At 39.7% G+C, this 19,718-nt stretch overlaps 1 protein-coding gene and 1 pseudogene across 4 annotated transcripts in view; both read left to right on the forward strand.

Annotated features, from left to right (window-relative positions):
• Positions 1-19,718, forward strand: part of LOC105474645 (regulator of G protein signaling 7) — a 569,035-nt gene that overhangs the window by 340,127 nt on the left and 209,190 nt on the right. The window lies entirely within an intron of this gene.
• LOC139357267 (large ribosomal subunit protein P1 pseudogene) lies at positions 2,236-18,074 on the forward strand (annotated as a pseudogene).

A 19,718-nucleotide genomic window follows, 5' to 3' on the forward strand; every position in this document is an offset into this window, starting at 1 on the left:
TCACTAGAGTTATGTATTCAGTTTAGTTAAAATAAAACACATAGAGTCTTGGTTAGAGGTCCAAAAAACTCTGTGTGTTGGTTGCACACGATTTATGAAAATCATCTCATTATGCAGATTTACCAGGCACAGGGCCATATTGACAGAGGGGAAAACCCATGTGGGAAGAAAAATGGTGACAACCTTTCTGATGAGAGGATCAAGCCTTCGAAGGAGCTTATCACTTCTTCCACCAGAGACATCTGCACATTCTCCCCATTGACACTGTAGGTGCTGTGATTCCCAAATGAGACCCGTTGATTGGATCAGCAGGAAATTAGTGCATGGGCTGAGAAGACGTTAAGTTGAAAGTCACAAAACCACAAAGGGCCTGGTCTTCTGAATGTTAAGTAATGTGTAGCTGCATTTTTAGCTGAGAAGTTATGCTTTTGATCTATGGACTTTAATTTAATTTCTCTCTTGGCCTCTAAGGAGGAGAGCCAAATAGAGTATCCTGAAATGTAGTTTCATCCTCGGCATGTTACAAACGATCAGCCATTCCTTTCTGTGGGCTGAATGTGTCAGGCAGAGATCATCTCAGAGTGGAGTTCCTGATCCACTTGGGACTTTCTCCTGGTGTATTTAGGTTAGCGACATGAAAGCATATGTTGCTAAATGCTTTTGCCTTAACTGTTTAAATCCATGTGTATTACGTTGGAAATGTCAATCCATAGAGAAATTCTAATTCTTTGGTTCTACCACAAGCATCCAGACTGTGGACTGGTGCCATGACCAGGTGTTCATGCACAGCACCAGCACGCCCATCACTTCAGAGCCGTTTCCTTCAGATACACAAGCCCAGAAAGTCGTACCATGTTTCTTTCTTTCTTTTTTTTAAAATTATACTTTAAGTTCCAGGGTACATGTGCACAACATGCAGGTTTGTTACACAGGCATACATGTGCCATGTTGGTTTGCTGCACCCATCAACTCGTCATTTACATTAGGTGTTTCTCCTAATGCTATCCCTCCCCCGCCCCACACCCACTGACAGGCCCTAGTATGTGATGTTCGCCTCCCTGTGTCTGTGTGTTCTCATTGTTCAACTCCCACCCATGAGTGAGAACATGCAGTGTTTGGTTTTCTGTCCTTGCGACAGTTTGCTGAGAATGATGGTTTCCAGCTTCATCCATGTTTTTTAAGTCGTCTTTCTAGATACTACCCCAAATACCATCTCGACTTAATGCTTTGTTATTGAACTTTCATCTGACCCATTTCTTCTGCTTTCTAGTTTGTCCTTCATTGTTGACTCTCCTTTCAACAATTTACGGTATGCCTTCTAATATGCCCATTCAAGTATAACAGTGAGAGAAGTGTTCACTTCCAATTTCTGGGTTTACAGTCGTGTGTCAGTTTATCTCCAGGGTGCCAGTTGATGCCACCAATTTTCAACTCACTAATAGCTAGGAAAATCTGAATGGCACCTGCTATTGGAGCTCTAACCTCCAAGGCTATGGGGCAGTTTCATAATTCAGATCGCTATAGACTCCTTCACCACAGGGACCCAAAGCACCTTCTATCTTCTTTTTGCTGTTTATCTGAGATCTGCCAGATTCTCTTCCTACATTCTGTCAGCCTGAAATAAATGAAAGAGGCAGAATCCAGGTTAAAAGTGTTTATTCATGTGCAAAGCTGAGAATGGTCATCTAGGTAACCCAGATTCCGAAGGAATGGGGTCAGTGCTCCCAAGCCAAAAAGTTAAGGTGTTGCTTATACAGGCAGAAACAAAGAAATTTAACAGGATTATAATATCTTCCATACAAGACTCGTTTATGAGTTACAGCAATTTGATTAGTTACAGCTTGTTTTCTTCCCTTTTCCAATTTAGAATAGTATATTTAATGTTCCAGACTGTGTAATAGTCATGAGGTCTTTGTGTAAAAGAAGTAAAAGGCGGGCGGATCACGAGGTCAGGAGATCGAGACCATCCTGGCTAACACGGTAAAACCCCGTCTCTACTAAAAATACAAAAAAATTAGCTGGGCATGGCGGCGGCGCCTGTAGTCCCAGCTACTCGGGAGGTTGAGGCAGGAGAATGGCCGGAACCCGGGAGGCAGAGCTTGCAGTGAGCCGAGATCGCGCCACCGCACTCCAGCCTGGGTGACAGAGCGAGACTCCGCCTCAAAAAAAAAAAAAAAAAAAAGAAAAAGAAAAAGAAGTAAAAGGAAGTTTTTTGTTTGTTTTTTTGAGACGGAGTCTTGCTCTGTTGCCCAGGCTGGGGTGCAGTGGCGCGATCTCGGCTCACTGCAAGCTCCGCCTCCCGGGTTCCGGCCATTCTCCTGCCTCAGCCTCCCGAGTAGCTAGGACTGCAGGCGCTGCCACCTCACCCGGCTAGTTTTTTTATTTTTTATTTTTTAGTAGAGACGGGGTTTTACTGAGTTAGCCAGGATGGTCTCGATCTCCTGACCTCGTGATCCGCGGGTCTCGGCCTCCCAAAGTGCTGGGATTACAGGCTTGAGCCACCGCGCCTGGCCAAAGGGAAGTTAATCTAGAATGAAGATCAACAGTGAAGAGGCAAGGGGTCGTCTTTGGTGCCCTTTAATCCTTTACTACATTTTGCAAAACAATGTAAGCAAAGAAAAGGCTAGTCTATGATCAGAGAAATAAAGGTTACAGCTGCCTAGGTTACAGCTGTCTGTCATATGACTCAGGTCCCATAATCACATTTCTTTTTTTTTTGGAGGCAGAGTCTTGCTCTGTTGCCCAGGCTGGAGTGCAATGGTACAATCTCGGCTCACTGTAACCCCTGCCTCTCAAGTTCAAGGCTCCTGCCTCAGCCTACTGAGTAGGTGGGATTACAAGCATATGCGACCATGCCCAGCTAATTTTTGTATTTTTAGTAGAGATGGGGTTTCACCATGTTGACCAGGCAGGTCTCTACCTCCTGGCCTCAAGTGATTGGCCCACCTCAGCCCCCCAAAGTGCTGGGTTTACAGATGTGAGCCACTGCACGTGGCCACATTCCATTAAGGCTGAAAAAAATTTACAGTTTCAACAGCTTTGATTTTGAATTATTTGTTTTTATAATTCTCAAACACAGAAGCCCCACTGAGTCACTCAGAGTTGATTTACACTCCTCGGGTGATCTAAATCCTTCCAGCAGCGGCAGCCTTACCCAGGAGCTTGTTAAACAGCAGAATCTCAGGCTCCCAACTCAGGTTTACTGAATCAGAATCTGCATCTGAACAAGATTTTAACAATGTCATTTATATGCACATTGAAATGTGAGAAGTTCATGTCTAGGTAATGTTCTGGCATCTCCATTTTTTTTTTTTTAAGAGGAGAGAAAACAGAGTTTTATCTCAGTTGCTGAATCTTTGCTATATATAGAAACTCTTTTACGGGCTCAGTCTCTTTTTAGAAATTTTTTTTAGATTTTTGTCCTTACTTGGTCTTTTTAAAGGACAGTTTCTGTTGTTATTGTTTTTGGTTTTGTTTGTTTGTCTTTTGTTGCCATATAAAGCCGGGACGGATCTTTGCAAACAGGTCACATCTTTGTATATTTGAGATGTAGATGCAGAAAAGGCAGAATTTGCCTAACATTATTTCCACTTCAAGACTTTTAAATGTCCTCATTCTTTTAACAATTTGCTTACTTCCCCTCCCACTGAACAGCCTCCAGGGCCTTTGCCAGACACACTTTAAAACCACCTGCTGCCCCTGTGAGCATGTGCCCACACAGTTGGGTGTTGCAGGTACCAGCTGCAGAGCCTTAATCACAGGTGCTTTCCACCCTCACCCGGGCCCTCAGGACTTCTCAGCAAACCTTTCACTAATTCCTTGCCAGCAGCCTCTCTCATTTCTTATAGTAGCACTTCTAACTTCTCACTACTTCCTTCAAATTTCAAGTGGCATCCTCAGCTGCCTCAAAAGATTGTCAGACCTCCTGGTTCATAGGAAAAATAAGGAATAGACACGTACTCATACCACACTTTTAAACTGATGTCACTTGCTAGTCAAATTCTTTCTTTCCATCTCAGGAAAAGGGCTTTGACTCTGTTTCTGCCTAAATCAAATTCCTTACACCGTTGACTCCTGAACAACGTGGAGTTTAGGGGCACCAACCCCCTTGCAGTCAAAAACCCATCTGTAACTTTCGACTTCCCCAAAAAGTTAATTACTGATGACCTATTGTTGACCAAAAGCTTCACTAGTAACATAAATAGTTGATGAACATATATTTTGTATGTTACATATATTATGCTCTATTATTATATATCCAAGAATAAGAGAGCATTCAACATTCTTGAGGTGGTAATGAAGGACCACTGTGTTCTTACAATAACGTGTTCTAATAATAAAGTAAGCTAGAGAAAAGAAAATAGTGTTAAGAAAATCGAAAGAAAGAAGGCTGGGTGCAGTGGCTCACACCTGTAATCCCAGCACTTTGGGAGGCTGAGATGGGCGGATCACTTGAGGTCAGGAGTTTGAGACCAGCCTGGCCAAAACCCCGTCTCTACTAAAAATACAAAAAATAGCTGGGCATGGTGGCGTGTGCCTGTAATCCCAACTACTCAGGAGGCTGAGACAGGAGAATTGCTTGATCCCAGCAAATGTGGGTTGCAGTGAGCCAAGATTATACCACTGCACTCCAGCCTGAACAACAGAGCAAGACTCCGTCTCAAAACAAAACAAAACAAAACAAAAAAACATAAGAAAGAGAAAGTGCATTTCCTATGCATTAAGTAGGAGTGGATCATCATAAAGGTCTTCATTATTATTTTCGGGTTGAGTAGGCTGAGGAGGAGGACGAAGAGGAGGGGTTGGTCTTGCTGTCTTTCGTGGTAGAGGTGGAAGAAAATCCACATATAAGGGAACCCGTGTAGTTCAAACCTGTGTTGTTCAAGCGGCAGCTATACTCTGATTCTAATTCTGTCCTGTCTCATGAAGCACTTTCCTTTTTTATAATTCTCTTTCATCTGTAGTTTCAACATTTTCTATCCAAGTGTTCAGAGAAGTCTCTTGAGCTTCCAGACTAAATCAGGATCTGTTGTTTTAATCTTTCATTGTTCCCTCTAGTTTTCCATTACAGAACTTTTCACTTTATGTAACTGTTTGTAGGATTATTTATATATTTCTTGTTTACCAGATCGTGTGTGCCCTGTTCTTATCTAGGGAGCTTGATATAGACTTTTTTTTAAATATGAAAAAGACTTGAGGGCAAAGTACAGTAAAGCTCCTGAAGAGATGGTAGAAAATAAGGTGAAGAGGGATTTGCCTTGGACCGGAAAACAGAAACCTTTTCCTCAAAGTCCGACAGAAAACAGGAGCAAGGAGCTATAAAGGCAGATAAATGTATACGTATTGATGGCGGTAATATTTGCTAACCTTCATTTTCTAATCGAAGTGAGAGACAAGGGAAGATTATAATTGAGGTCACTTAAAAATCAGATTGAGAATGATTGATCCAGTTTTACCACTGGGTTTTTTTTATTCTAACCTTCTAACTTTTAAGACTCAGAATACTATGTTCTATGTCTACCAAAGACAGAGGGAAGGGATTTACCAAAGGAAATGAAAATATATGGCTGTAATAAGGTCTGTGCAAGAATGTTCATAGCATTTTTTTATAATAGCCATAAACTGGAAAAAATTCAAAGGTCTATATACAAATTGTAGTAGATTCATACAGTGGAAGTGACTCAGCAACTTGGAACACAAATACAGGCAAGGACATGGACAACTATCGAAAACAGTATGTTGAGCAAAAGAAGCCAGACGCGGCCGGGAGGGGTGGTTCATGTCTGTCATCTCCGCACTTTGGGAGGACGAGGTGGGTGGATCACAAGGTCAGGAGTTTGAGACCAGCCTGGCCAACACAGTGAAACCCCATCTCTACTAAAAATACAAAAAATTAGCTGGGCGTGGTGACGGACACCTGTAATCCCAGCTACTCGGGAGGCGGAGGCAGGAGAATCGCTTGAACCTGGAAGGCAGAGTTGTGTTGAGCCGAGATCATGCCAGTGCACTCCAGCCTGGGTGACAATGCAAGGCTCCATCTCAAAATAAATAAATAAATAAAAAGAAGCCAGTTGCTAGCAAGTGCATACTGTGAGATTTCATTAGATAAAGGCAAAACTAAAACATGGTGATAGAAATCAGAATCCTAGTTTTTTCTGTCAGGGCATGGGGTAATCTTGGTGCAAACAGATCAGGAGGGCATTTAAGTTATTACCACAATGAAAATGTTTTATATCTTAATTGAGGTGGTGCATACATTTGTCAGAACTTTGCAAGTGTTACACTAAAATTCTGTGCATATAATCTGTGTAAAACTGTATATATAAATTATCCCTCTGTCAAATAGGGCTATAAATTTTAGTGAAATTAAACTTCTGTAGATTGCTTTTGTTTTGAGCAACTTCATAGAAATGACTGAGAAATTTGAACCATGGTGAAAGATTGGAACAGTCACCGTAAAGAATGGGGGAGGAAGCTAAACAAAAACTCAAGTTGCTGAGTGTTTCCTCTCTTTCCTTCTCTCTCAGTCTGTGTTGGGCACCTCATGTATGTGAGCCTGGAGGGGGCTGTTATTAAGTCTGCCCTAGCACTTATCAAGTTGAAATTGTTGGAACTAAGAATGCAATACCCTGAAGCAGCCTCCGAAGCAAACTTTTTCTCTGACCTTCTCCTGACCTGTTCCATTCTCCCCAGAGACTAGAATCCCTCTGCCCCAAGGCAGGTCATCTAAATCAGAACCCCTTCTCCTCAAAGCCAGCCATAAAACTGGTCATAAAGGAATTATCTGACCTACCTTGTTGGACTGTAGGTCGTAAGACCCCCAGTCCAGAGAGAGCCCGGCCCCATACCCAGAAAGAAGGAATGATGCTCAGAGAGGCCGAGAAGAATCTAGAGGGACAGGCATTGTCGGGCTTCCCCACTCAGTCTAGTAGCATTAGATCATACCCTTTTTGTCCAGTCATATTCCAGACTTTGTTGAATCGAAGCATAAAAATGGACAATTTTCCCTATATCTTTGGGTCTTCATCCTGAAGGCTTCCATATACACATTAAGTTTGTATGCTTTTTCTCCAATTAATCTGCCTCTTGTCAATGAGTTTCAATGAACCTTCAGAAGGCAAAGGAGAAGCTTTTCCTTCATGCCTATATGCTCTATTTATCTGTTTCATTGCTTCAGATACTGTTCACATAGGTTTCTTAGGGGTGACCCCTCCATTCTTTTTACCATGTCTCTCCACAGTGCCAGTACCCCCATTATTACTCAATGTATACTCATTACTGTGGAATGAACAAAAGGAGAGCACAAATTGGTGGAAAAGGAATGACTAAGCAGCAGTAAGACAGGCTGGGGATGGCAACTGCAAGTTTATAATGGAGATCTAAGCATTATGTAAATTCTTCAGGATTTCATGCCCTAGTCTTAGATTAAAGGCAGGAGTCAGAATGGTTTAACTTTCTCCTCTATATACAGCTTGCCTTAGTAGGCGGTGAAATCCTTCTGGGTAGAAATGATGCTTCTGTTATATTATTTCCTCGCAGTGCCCAGCAGAGTCCTAAATGGTTTAATAATCAGGGGAGTGGCTGGGCACGGTGGCTCACGCCTGTAATCCTAGCACTTTGGGAAGCCGAGACCAGCCTGACCAACATGATGAAACCCTGTCTCTACTAAAAATACAAAATTAGCTGGGCATAGTGGCACATGCCTGTAATTCCAGCCACTTGGGAGACTGAGGCAGGAGACCTGAACCCAGGAGGCGGAGGTTGCAGTGAGCTGAGATTGTACCACTGCACTCCAGCCTGGTGACAGAGCGAGACTCCATCTCAAAAAATAAATAAACAAATAATCAGGTGAGTGGATCCCAGTAGTGCTTTGCTGGAGGCAGATACAGGAGTGGGAGGGCCCCTTCCTGAGGGTTTGGAAATGGGTCATGATGCTTTTCGCAGTAATTAGGTTTTGATGCAAACTCAAAATCCTTAGTTAAGGTAAAACACTTTATGGAATTCCATTATCCTTCCATCCAAGTCCTCTTCTAATAGTAAGGTTGGCACTTAGGGAAGTGCTCACATCACCAGAATATCATGATATCCATTGTATTGGCACAGCACTTTTTTTTGTCATTATAAGCAATGACAAAATAAGTGTCTTTGTGTATGTGTGTGAGTATATATCTTTGTGCACATGTATTTATGAGTATACCAATAGGACAAATTTTTTAAATAGTGCATGGGCTCAGTTATAATGTAAGTGATAACCATAAATTTATAAATATTATAAAATTATCCTGCAAAGAAACTAACAAGTGTATGAAAGCTCTTGTTCCCTATCTCTTCTTCAAAGTGGTATGTTACAACATTTTTGTTTTCATGTTATCAATGTATTGAGTGAAAACTTGTATTCATATGTTTTAATTAGAATTTATTGAAGTATGAATGAGATTATTCATCATTTAATATGAATCATTTGTATTTAACTTTAACGTGAACATCCTGTTTACATTTCTGCCTGCTTTGCTGGTCTCTTTGTCAGTTTCTCAAAGTTTTTCCTTTATGTTCATCCATTCATTCACCAACCATTTATTGAATACTTGTCATATGCCAAGCACTACTTTAGGCACTGAAGATATGGCCATAAGCAAGACAAATGAAATCACTGCTTTCATGAACTGTGTCTAAGTGGGCAATTAAAACAAATATACATAAAATCTAATGTCAATAAATATAAAATGTAACAGCAAAATGATGAGTACTGGGGAGACAAGATGAAAGAATACGCTTTCCATTTGCAGTTGATTGCAAAAATGTCTTCACAGTGTGGTACCTTTTTTTTTTTTTTTTTTGAGATGGAGTTTCACTCTTGTTGCCCAGGGTAGAGTGCAATGGCTCAATTTCGGCTCAGTGCAACCTCCGCCTCCCGGGTTCAAGCGATTCCCGTGCCTCAGCCTCCCAAGTAGCTGGGATTATAGGCATGCACCACCAAGCTCGGCTAATTTCTTTTGCATTTTTAGTAGAGACGGGGTTTCACCATCTTGGTCAGGCTGGTCTCGAACTCCTGACCTCAGGTGATCCACCCGCCAGGCCTCCCAAAGTGCTGGCATTACAGGCATGAGCCACCCCGCCCGGCCTATTTTTTTAAGACTATGCTTTTCAGAGCAGTTTTAGGTTCAGAGGAAAATGAAAGAAAGGTAAGAGATTTCCTGTATACCTCTTCCTCCCACATACCTCCGTCTCTTCCATTAGCAACACCTCCCAACCAGAGTAATACATTTGTTACAGTTCAGTGAGCCTACACCGACACATCATTATCACACAGGGTCCATAGTATACATTAGGGCTTATTGTTGGTATTGTGCATTCCATGGGTTATAATGACAAGAAGCCACTCCTGGAATATCATATAGAGGTGTTTCAGCGCCCTAACAATCCTCTGTGCTCTACCTGTTCATCTCTTCCACCCCTGGCAACCAGTGATCTTTTTACTGTCTCCATAGTTTTGCCTTTTCCAGAAAGTTGCATTGTTGGAGTTGTACAGTGTACGGCCTTTTCAGATTGAGTTCTTTCACTTAGTAATATGCACTTAAAGTTCTGCCATGACTCCTCATGGCTTGGTAGTTCATTTCTTTTTAGCACGGAATGATGTTTTGTTGTCTGGGTGCACCAGTCATTTATTTATTTTTATTTTGTTTATAGTGCCTTTTCTTTTTTTCTGTATAGAAATTTTTTAATTTACGTGAATTCATATTTATCAGCCATCTGTTTTATGGCTGCTAGGTGTTGTATCTTAATTAGAAAGCCTTAGTATTTTACTATTTATCCTTACTATTTTACTTTTTAAATTGTTTCCTTTTTTATACTGTACAGTTCATTTAAACCTTAATCTTTTGTTTTTGCTTTGGGGCACCTTTTGGAATTCTCTCAATTGACTTCTTACTCTTATTTCAAATAAAAGATTTTCCCAACTTGATGGAAGAGATGCTAACATTTTTTTTGTTGCTGTATGACTATATTGTGTTAGATTCTGTACTATTCACTTTCACGTTCATAATTTCATTTTGAAAAAGTGAAAATTAGCCTGTGAAAACACAAACACACATGCACACACACACACATATCCAGATAATTATTCCCATAATATTGTAATATCTGAACCAATGCCATCCAAGAGTTTCTTAATGATGTAAGAGTTCTGTATCTGCAGTGTCCAATAAGGTGGTCACTAGCCATATGTGGGTAATGAGCACTTGAAGTGTAGCTAGTGAAAATGAGGAAGTAGCCAGGCGCAGTGGCTCTTGCCTGTAAACCCAACACTTTGGAAGGTTGAGGCAGGTGGATCACCTGAGGTCAGGAGTTCAAGACCAGCCTGGCCAACATAGTGAAACCACGTTTCTACTAAAAAAAAAAAAAAAAATACAAAAATTAGCTGGGTGTGGTGGCACACACCTGTAATCCCAGCTAATCGGGAGGCTGAAGCATGAGAATCACTTAAACCCAAGAGGCAGAGGTTTGCAGTGAGCTGAGATCACGTCACTAAACTCCAGCCTGGGTGACAGAGGGAGACTCTGTATAAAAATTAAAAAAGAAAAGAAATAAATGAGGAACTAATTAGCTACATGTGGCTAGTGCCTAATATATGGAACAATACAGTTCTGGACCGTTCAGTGTTGAAAAAAAGAAAGTCTTTCCATCTTACAACCTAATTCACATTAAAGACATGAATAAGGAGACTTAACATATTTCCTTCTTTGTTTGTTTTCAGATGTTTTGAGCTTTATACCTATTAAGGGATAATTAATACACACTAACTTGGATAGCTGTGAAGTATAAAATTTTGATGCATTTTGACACAAGAGTGTATCCCTAAAACCATAGCCATAATCAAAATAGTAGAAATTTTTATTCTCCCCAAAAGTTTCCTTGTGCCTTTCTGAAACCCACTTTTCTTCATTTTCCCTCACCCCACCCCATCCCTAGTCACCACTGGTCTGCTTCTTGTCAGGAACGAGACCTCCTTTCCCCCATCCACAGTTCAGTAAAGATTATGTGAGGAGACTGGATATCCCACAGCAACCTGGTGGTAATAACACCCCACTTCTCCACCCTGGAGTGCTGTCAGAAGAAGCCTAAGGGAGCATCAAGACTTCTGCCATCAAACAGTGGTGACCAGGCCACCCCCGCTGCAGTGTCAAATTTCTACCCTCACTGGGTGGTCATGGAACAGCATTTCCCTCTTGTGGAAGAGTGGGTTCATCAAAAGCCAACTACAACAGAGGTTTAAATTAAATCCAGAATCACATAACAAAATACAAAGATGTCCAGCTTTCAATTTTAAAAAATATTCATCAGTCCAGGCTCAGTGGCTCACGCCTGTAGTCCCAGCACTTTGGGAGGTTGAGGTGGGTGGATTGTTTGAGGCCAAGAGTTTGAGAACAGCCTGGCCGACGTGGCGAAACCCCGTGTCTACTGAAAAAAAAAAAAAAAAAAAAATTAGCCGAGCGTGGTGGCACATGCTTGTAGTCCCAGCTACTTGGCAGGCCGAGACACAAGAATCATTTGGGCCTGGGAGGTAGAGGTTGCAGTGAGACAAGATCACACCACTGCACTCCAGCCTGGGTGACAGAGTGAGACGCTGTATTAACAACAACAAATACTCATCATGCCAAGAACCAGGAAGACCTCAAACTAAATGGAAAAAATATATATATCAATAGTTGTCAAAATTGAGATGGTAGAGATAATAGATTAGTTTACAAAGATTTTTAAGTATCCATGACAAACGTGTCCAGCTTGCGGCCCAGGACGTCTTTGAATATGGCCCAAAAGCAGTTCATAACTTTTTGTGTGATTCTTAAAAATCTCATCAGCTATCATTAGTGTTAGTATATTTTGTGTGTAATTCTTCTTCCAGGGTGGCCAGGGAAGCCAAAAAAGATTGGACACCCCTGATGTATGATAAAAATTATTTTATAATAGTAGTAATATGCTTTAAGTATATTAAAAACTAGAAGGCCTCAGGATATAAATTGAAATTCTCAGCAAAGAAATAGAAGATATAAAAAAAATTGAAACTTTAGGACTGAAAAGGACAATAACAAAAAGAAAAACTCAGTGGATGGGCTCAATGACAAAATCGATAAGACGGAAGAAACCACTAAATCGGTGAAACAGAAGCTAGAACAACAGAAATTACCTCATCTGAACAGCAGAGAGACAACAGACTGGTGAAAAGGAACACGGCCTCTGGGATGGAGATCTTTTGCGGGTTTACAACAAAACATCTAACATTGGTGTCACTGGAGGTATGAAAGGATAGGAAAAAAATAATGGGGACTAAAAAAGTGCTTGAAGAATCTTTCCTAGCTGCCGCCAAGGTGCTCGGTCCATCCGCATCCGGCAGCGCCAGCCCCACACTCGCCAGCGCCATGGCCTCGGTCTCCCAGCTCACCTGCATCTACCTGGCCCTCATTCCACACGACGATGAGGTGACCGTCACAGAGAAGATCAATGCCCTCATTAAAGCAGCCGGCGTAAATGTCGAACCTTTTTGGCCTGGCTTGTTTGCAAAGGCCTGGCCAACGTCAACATTGGGAGCCTCCTCTGCAAGGTAGGGGCCGGTGGTCCTGCTCCAGCAGCTGGCTCTGCACCAACAGGGGCTTCTGCCCGCTCCGCTACTGCTGCTCCAGCTGAGGAGAAGAAAGTGGAAGCCAAGAAAGAAGAATCCGAGAAGTCTGATGATGACATGGGCTTTGGTCTTTTTGACCAAACCTCTTTTATAATGTGTTCAATAGAAAGCTGAACTTAAAAAAAAAAAAAAAGTACTTGAAGAAATAATGGCTTAAAAACATCACAAGCATAGCAAAGACATAAACCTTCAGTTGAAGAAGCTGAGAGAAGCCCAAACAGGATAAATAAACCCAACGAGATGCATACCAAGCCACTTAATAAACATCTGAAAACTGCAGACAACCACAAAACAAACATCTTGAAAGCAGTCAGGGAAAAATGACAACTTAACTAGAAGAGAAAAATGATTCAACCACAGCATACTTCTCATGAGAAACCGTGGATACCAGAAGAAAGTGCCACACAATTTTCCCTTTCCTGTTGAAATAAAGAATTGTCAATCCATAATCCTCTGCCCAGCAAACATTTTCCTGAGGCATAACGGGGAAATCAAAACATTCTCAGATGAAGGAAAACTAAGAGAATTTGTCACCAGCTGATGAACTCAATGACTAAAAGGAATTTTCTAAATAAAAGGGAAACGATAAGAAAAGGAACCTTGGAATATCAGAATAGAACAAAACGTGGTAAACAAACATGTAAGAAATACAATAGACTTGTCTTCTCTTGATTTTCTGAATTTTTTCTTTTCCCCTCTAAGACAAAGTCTTGCTCTGTTGCCCAGGCTGGAGTGCAGTGGCACGATCTCCACTCACTGCGACCTCTGTCTCCTGGATTCAAGTGATTCTCCTGCCTCAGCCTCCCGAGTAGCTGGGATTACAGGCATATGCCCACTTCTTGACTAATTTTTGTATTTTTAGTAGAGATGGGGTTTCCCCATGTTGGTCAGGCTGGTCTCGAACTCCTGACCTCAAATGATCTGCCCACCTCGGCCTCCCAAAGTGCTGAGATTACAGGTGTGAGCCGCTGCACCCAGCCTTCTGAATTTGTTTCTGATTGTTTTGATTGTTGAAGAAAAAGTGTAGCAATGTCTGATGTGACTCTAAATGTACATAGAGGAATTAACTAAAAAATATTAAAAACTGGAGAGAGTAAAGGAACAGGAGGAGACATAGGGCTCCAGACTTCACTTTACTCAGATTGGTAAGGTGATTACACCAGGAGGCTGTAAGAAGTTGTGTGAATATAATTTTATTATCAACTAAAAACAGCTACAAAATAATGCATTCAAAAATATTTAGAGCTAGGTGTGGTGGCTCACACCTGTAATCATACTTAACACTTGGGGAGGCTGAAATAGGAAAATCACTTGAGCCCAGGAGTTTGAGACCAGCCTGGGCAACATAAGAAGACCCTGTCTCTACAAATAATAATAATAATAATAATAATAATAATAATAATAATAAAAACATTAGTCAGGCATAGTAGCATGTATCTGTGTTTCCTCCTCAGGAGGCTGAGCTGGGAGGATCACTTAAGCCCGGGAGGCTGAGGCTGCAGTGAACCATTTTCATGCCGATGCATTCCAGCCTGGGTGACAAAGCAAGACTGTAAAAAAAAAACAAAAAAAAAAATTAGAAAATTGAAATGGATTTTTAAAAAATATTAATGCAATCCACTGGAAGGCAGAAACAAGAAAAAAAACCCACCAAAAATAAAGTGGCATACTTAAGCTGTATTACATTAAATATACCATCACATGTAGGTAACTACATTAAATCTAAGTAATTACTTTAAATATACTATTTAAAAGACAGAAGCCAGCAGAGTGGATAAAAATCATGGCTCAACGACATGCTATCCTCAAGAAACTTGCATCAAATATAACAAGTAAAAGAATAGAAAAAAAAGTGTTGTTCAAAATTGATTAAAGGAAATCTAGAATAGGTATATTAATTTTATATGAAGCAGACTTCACCACAAGGAAAAGTAGAAGCAATAAAGGGGGTCATTAGATAATAATGAGGAGCTCATTTTTCCAAGAAGACGTAGCAAACTTAAATGTGTATGTATCTAACAACAGAGATTCAAAATGCCTGAGACAAATGGATAGAACCGAAAGAAGAACTAGACTATTCCATTATTAGAGTTGAGACTTTAACACTCCTCTATCAGTAATTGATATATCGATAGATCAATCAGGCAGAAAAATCAGTAAGGATGTAGATGACCTGAACAACACGATCAATCAACTTGACCTGATTACAGGATATTCCAACTAACAGCAAAAAGCTTGGTCTGTTTTGCCTTTCATGGTCTCAAGTTCATGTGAAACATTCACTAAGACCATATTTTGGGCCATTAAACACATCATAATAAGTTTCAAAAAATAGAAATTATACCAAGCATGTTCTCTGATCATAATGGAATCAAATTAGAAATCAGTAACAAAAAGCTAAAAGGAAAATCTCCAAACATTTGGAAATTAAACAACACACTTTAAAATCATTGAAGAATCCTCTGGAAAATAAAAAAAAAATAAACAGAATAAAAACAAAATGTAACTTGTCAATTTGTGGAACACTGCTTAAGCAGGGTTGAGAGAAATATTTATAACACAAATGTATACATTAGAAAAGATGAAAATTTCCAAATTAATCATCTAAACTCCAGACTCTAGAACATAGAAGAGCAAAATAAACCCAAAGCAAGCAAGAGTAAGGAAATAATAAAGATAACGAGCATAAATCAATGGAATTGAAACATTTGAGTAATTTAAAAACCAATGAAACAAAGAGCTGTTTCTTTATAAAAATTGATAAATTGACAATTCTGTAACAAGACAGACCAGAAAAAAAAGGAAAAGACACAAATTGCCGTTTTTGGGAATGAAGCAGGGGAAATGTCTACAAAACCTGCAGACATCTAAAGGATACAAGAATACCATAAACTTACACACATAATTTGACATCTTACACCAAACTGATCAGTGTCTTAAAAACCACAAACTATTCCAACTCACCCTGTGTGAAATGAATAATTTGAATAGCCCAATGACTATTAAGAAAATTAAATTCGTAATTTAGAAATCTCTAAAAAGGAATCTCCAGGTTCATGGTTTCACTGGAAAAGTCTACCAGACTTTTTAAAAATTCAATTATACAGTTGTTTCCAGAAAACAGAAGAGGAGAGAATATCTCTCAATTCATTTTATGAAGCTATTATTACCCTGATGTCAAAACTAGGAAAATAAAGTAGGGAAAAGAACACAGCAAACCAATATCCCTCATTAAGATGTTAAGCTCCTTAGCAAAATATCACAAATAGAATTTAGCAACGTATAAAAATAATTATACACCATAACCAAGTGGGTTTATTTCAGAGATGCAGGCTGGTTAAATATTGAAAAATTAACTCTGTAATCCAGCAAATTAACAGGATAAAATAGAAAAATCACATGATCATATTAGCCAATATAGAAAAGCTAGTAGACAAAATTCAAAACTTATTCATAATAAAAACTTTCAAAAAACAGGAATGGAAGAGAAATTCTTCAACTTGATAAAGAACATCTACAAAAAACTTCAGACCAGGTGCCACGTGGTTCATGCCTTTAATCTCAGCACTTTGGGAGGCTGAGGTGCGAGGATCACTTAGAGACCAGGAGTTTGAGATCATCGGCTGGACAACATAGTCAGACACTATTTCTACAAAAGTTAAAAAAATTAACCAAGCATGCTGGCGCACACGTTTAGTCCCAGCTACTTGGGAGGCTAAGGTGGGAGGACTGCTCAGGCCCAGGAGACCGAGGTCACAGTGAGCCATGATGGCACTGCTGTACTCTAAACAGGACAGTAGAGGGAGACACAGTCTCAAATAATAATAATAATAAGTTTACTTTATATGTAGTTGTAAAAGACTGAATGTTTTCCTCTAAAATTGAGAACAAGGTGAAGATTTATTTAACATAATGTTGAAATTTCTAGTCAGGGCAATAAAGCAAGGAAAGGAAATAGATGCACAGATCAGAAAGGAAGAAATTAAAAGTTTCCCCTCTTTGTAGATGATATTATATTTACCTGTTAAATCCTGAAATATCTGCAAAAAAAACCTTCTAGAACTAAGAATCGAGTCCAGAAAGATTACAGGATATGCAATAAATATACAAAAGTAAATTACATTTTTATATACTAACAATGAACATGTGGATGCTGAAATCAAAAACACAATACCATTTAAAATTGCTAAAAAATTAAATAGATGTTAATCAAATAAAGTTTGTTTGGGACTTGTATGCTGAGAACTGCAAAATGCTGGTGAAGAAATAAAAGAAGATGTAAATAAATGGAGAGACATACTTTAAATCCATGAAGAATAACCTTGTATAAAAGCTAATTCTCCCCAAATTGATACACAAGTTTAATGAAATTCCTTTCAAAACCCCAGCAAGACTTTTTTATAGATATAGACAAGATAATTCTACAATTTATAGGGAAAGCAAATGAAATAGAACAGGTAAAACAATTTTGAAAGAAAAATAATGTAGGAGGAATTTATTATATGTTTATATTTTATATTCAAGACATTCTATAACTGCGGTAAACAGAACTGAATGATATTGGTAGAAGAATAGACATGTAGATCAATAAAGCAGAATAGAGAATCCAGAAATAGATCCACACAAATAGACACAATGGATTTTTGACAAAGATGGAAAAGCAATTCAACTGAAAAAAGATAGCTTTGTCAAGAAATGGTGCTAGAGCTATTGGACATTCATGGGCGAAAAGGAAGTTCGACCTAAGTCTCACAACTTATACAAACACTAATACAAAATGGAAAATTAAAACAAAAAAAATTTTAGAAAAATGGTAGGAGAAATTATTGGATATCTTGGTCTAGGCAAAGGGTTCTTAGATTTAATACTATAATCTATAAAAAGTTGATAAATTGGACCTCATCAAAATTAAGAACTTTTTTTTTCTGAAAAAGACCTTGTTAAGAGGGTGAAACAACAAGCTACAGAGTGAAAGAAAATATCTGTAAACCACATATCCAAGAGAGGACTAGTATGTAGAATATAAAAAGAACTCTGAAAAAACAACAGCAAAAAAAAATTAATTAGAAAATTGTCAAAAGACATGAGGAGATGTTTCACAGAAAAGGATGTACCTACACCAAAAAAGCATTTGAAAACACGTTCAATACCATTAGCCACCAGGCAGACACAAATGAAAATCAACACATACTATCAGAATGGTTAAACTAAAAAATAGTAACACTAATGTTAACAACGATGGGAAGAAACTGAATCACTCCTACATTGCTGGTAGGAATGTAAAATGGCTCAGGCCCTCTGGAAAATAGTTTGCCTGCCTGCCTGCCTTCCTTCCTTCCTTCCTTCCTTCCTTCCTTCCTTCCTTCCTTCCTTCCTTCCTTCCTTCCTCCCTTCCTTCCTTCCTGCCTTCCTGCCTTCCTTCTTTCTTTCCTTTCTCTTTCTTTCTTTCTTTCTCTTTCTTTCCTTCTTCCTTTCTTCCTTTCTTCCTTTCTTCCTTTCCTTTCCTTTCCTTTCCTTTCCTTTCCTTTCCTTTCCTTTCCTTTCCTTTCCTTTCCTTTCCTTCCCTTCCCTTCCCTTCCCTTCCCTTCCCTTCCTTCCTTCCTTCTTTCCTTCCCTCCCTCCCTCCCTCCCTCCCTCCCTCCCTCCCTCCCTTCCTTCCCTCCTTCCTTCCTTCCTTCCTTCCTTCCTTCCTTCCTTCCTTCCTTCCTTCCTTCCTTCCTTCCTTCCTTCCTTTCTTCCCTCTCTCTTTCTTTCCTTCTTTCTCTCTCTCCTCCCTCTTTCTTTCTTTTTTTAAATTTCATTTTATTTTTTGAGATGGAGCTTCATTCTTTCACCCAGGCTGGAATGCAGTCGTGCAGTCTTGACTCACTGCAACCTCTGCCTCCGGGTTCAAGCAATTCTCTTGCCTTAGCCTCCTGAGTAGCTGGTCCTACAGGTGCACGCCACCATGCCCGGCTAATTTTTTTTTTTTTTTTTTTTTTGTATTTTTAGTAGAGACAAGGTTTCAGCATCTTGGCCAGGCTGGTCTTGAACTCGTGACCTCGTGATCATTCAATACCTCGTGGTATTGAAATTACATCTTCAATAATAGAAAACATTTTAAATAGAACCCCAAAAATGGCATCATTAATTGGTATTTTCAATATTTTGTCACAACAGGAAATATTCAGGGTTAGGTTAAAAAAGATTCACTCTTGAATCTGGGCCTAGGTCTATATGTAGCACCATATAGAGCATGTTCAGTGCCAAAATAATTAGGATTGGCACAAAAGCACTTGGACTTAGCTGTAGTTTTTGTTTTTGTTTTTGTTTTTATTTTTTGAGATGGAGTCTTGCTCTGTCGCCCAGGTTGGAGTGCAGTGGTGCAATCTCGGCTCACTGCAACCTCTGCCTCCCAGGTTCAAGTGATTCTCCTGCCTCAACTTCCCCAGTAGCTGGGACTACAGGTGCCCACCACCATGCCCGGCTAATTTTTTTTTGTATTTTTAGTAGAGACGAGGTTTCAGCATCTAGGCCACACTGGTCTTGAACTCCTGACCTCATGATCCACCCATCTCGGCCTCCCAAACTGCTGGGATTACAGGCATGAGCCAGTGTGTCCGGCCTGAGCTGTAGTTTTGACTATGCATAAGTGCATTCATTTTGTCAATCTTTAATGAATTGGGAAATTTCCTGAATTGGAATCCTCTTTGATCTACTTGGACCTTCTGCCTCATCCACCTCTTGACCAATGCTGGTACTCTCTGCTAATACAGAATAAGAAGTATTATCTCTACCTGTCAACGTACAGCAACTGTATCTGGACTAGACTGATGAGGTCTAGAGCAAGTTTTTTATTTATCCGTCAATAAACATTTTCTTTATCTCATATGTCCTTCATAGGGGCAGTTAGACAGTTAGACATGGCCTGTGTGTAGCTGAAAAAAAATATGTGTTGAAGGCAAGAATGATCCTAGGCTTTTCTTTATGCCTACCAGCTAGCATATGGAATTGATTAATCGATTAATAAATACTTCTCTTTTAATGTGTTCCAATATATTAG

Source organism: Macaca nemestrina, chromosome 1 (assembly GCF_043159975.1).
Source record: "Macaca nemestrina isolate mMacNem1 chromosome 1, mMacNem.hap1, whole genome shotgun sequence".
In the NCBI taxonomy this organism is placed as follows: Eukaryota; Metazoa; Chordata; class Mammalia; order Primates; family Cercopithecidae; genus Macaca; species Macaca nemestrina.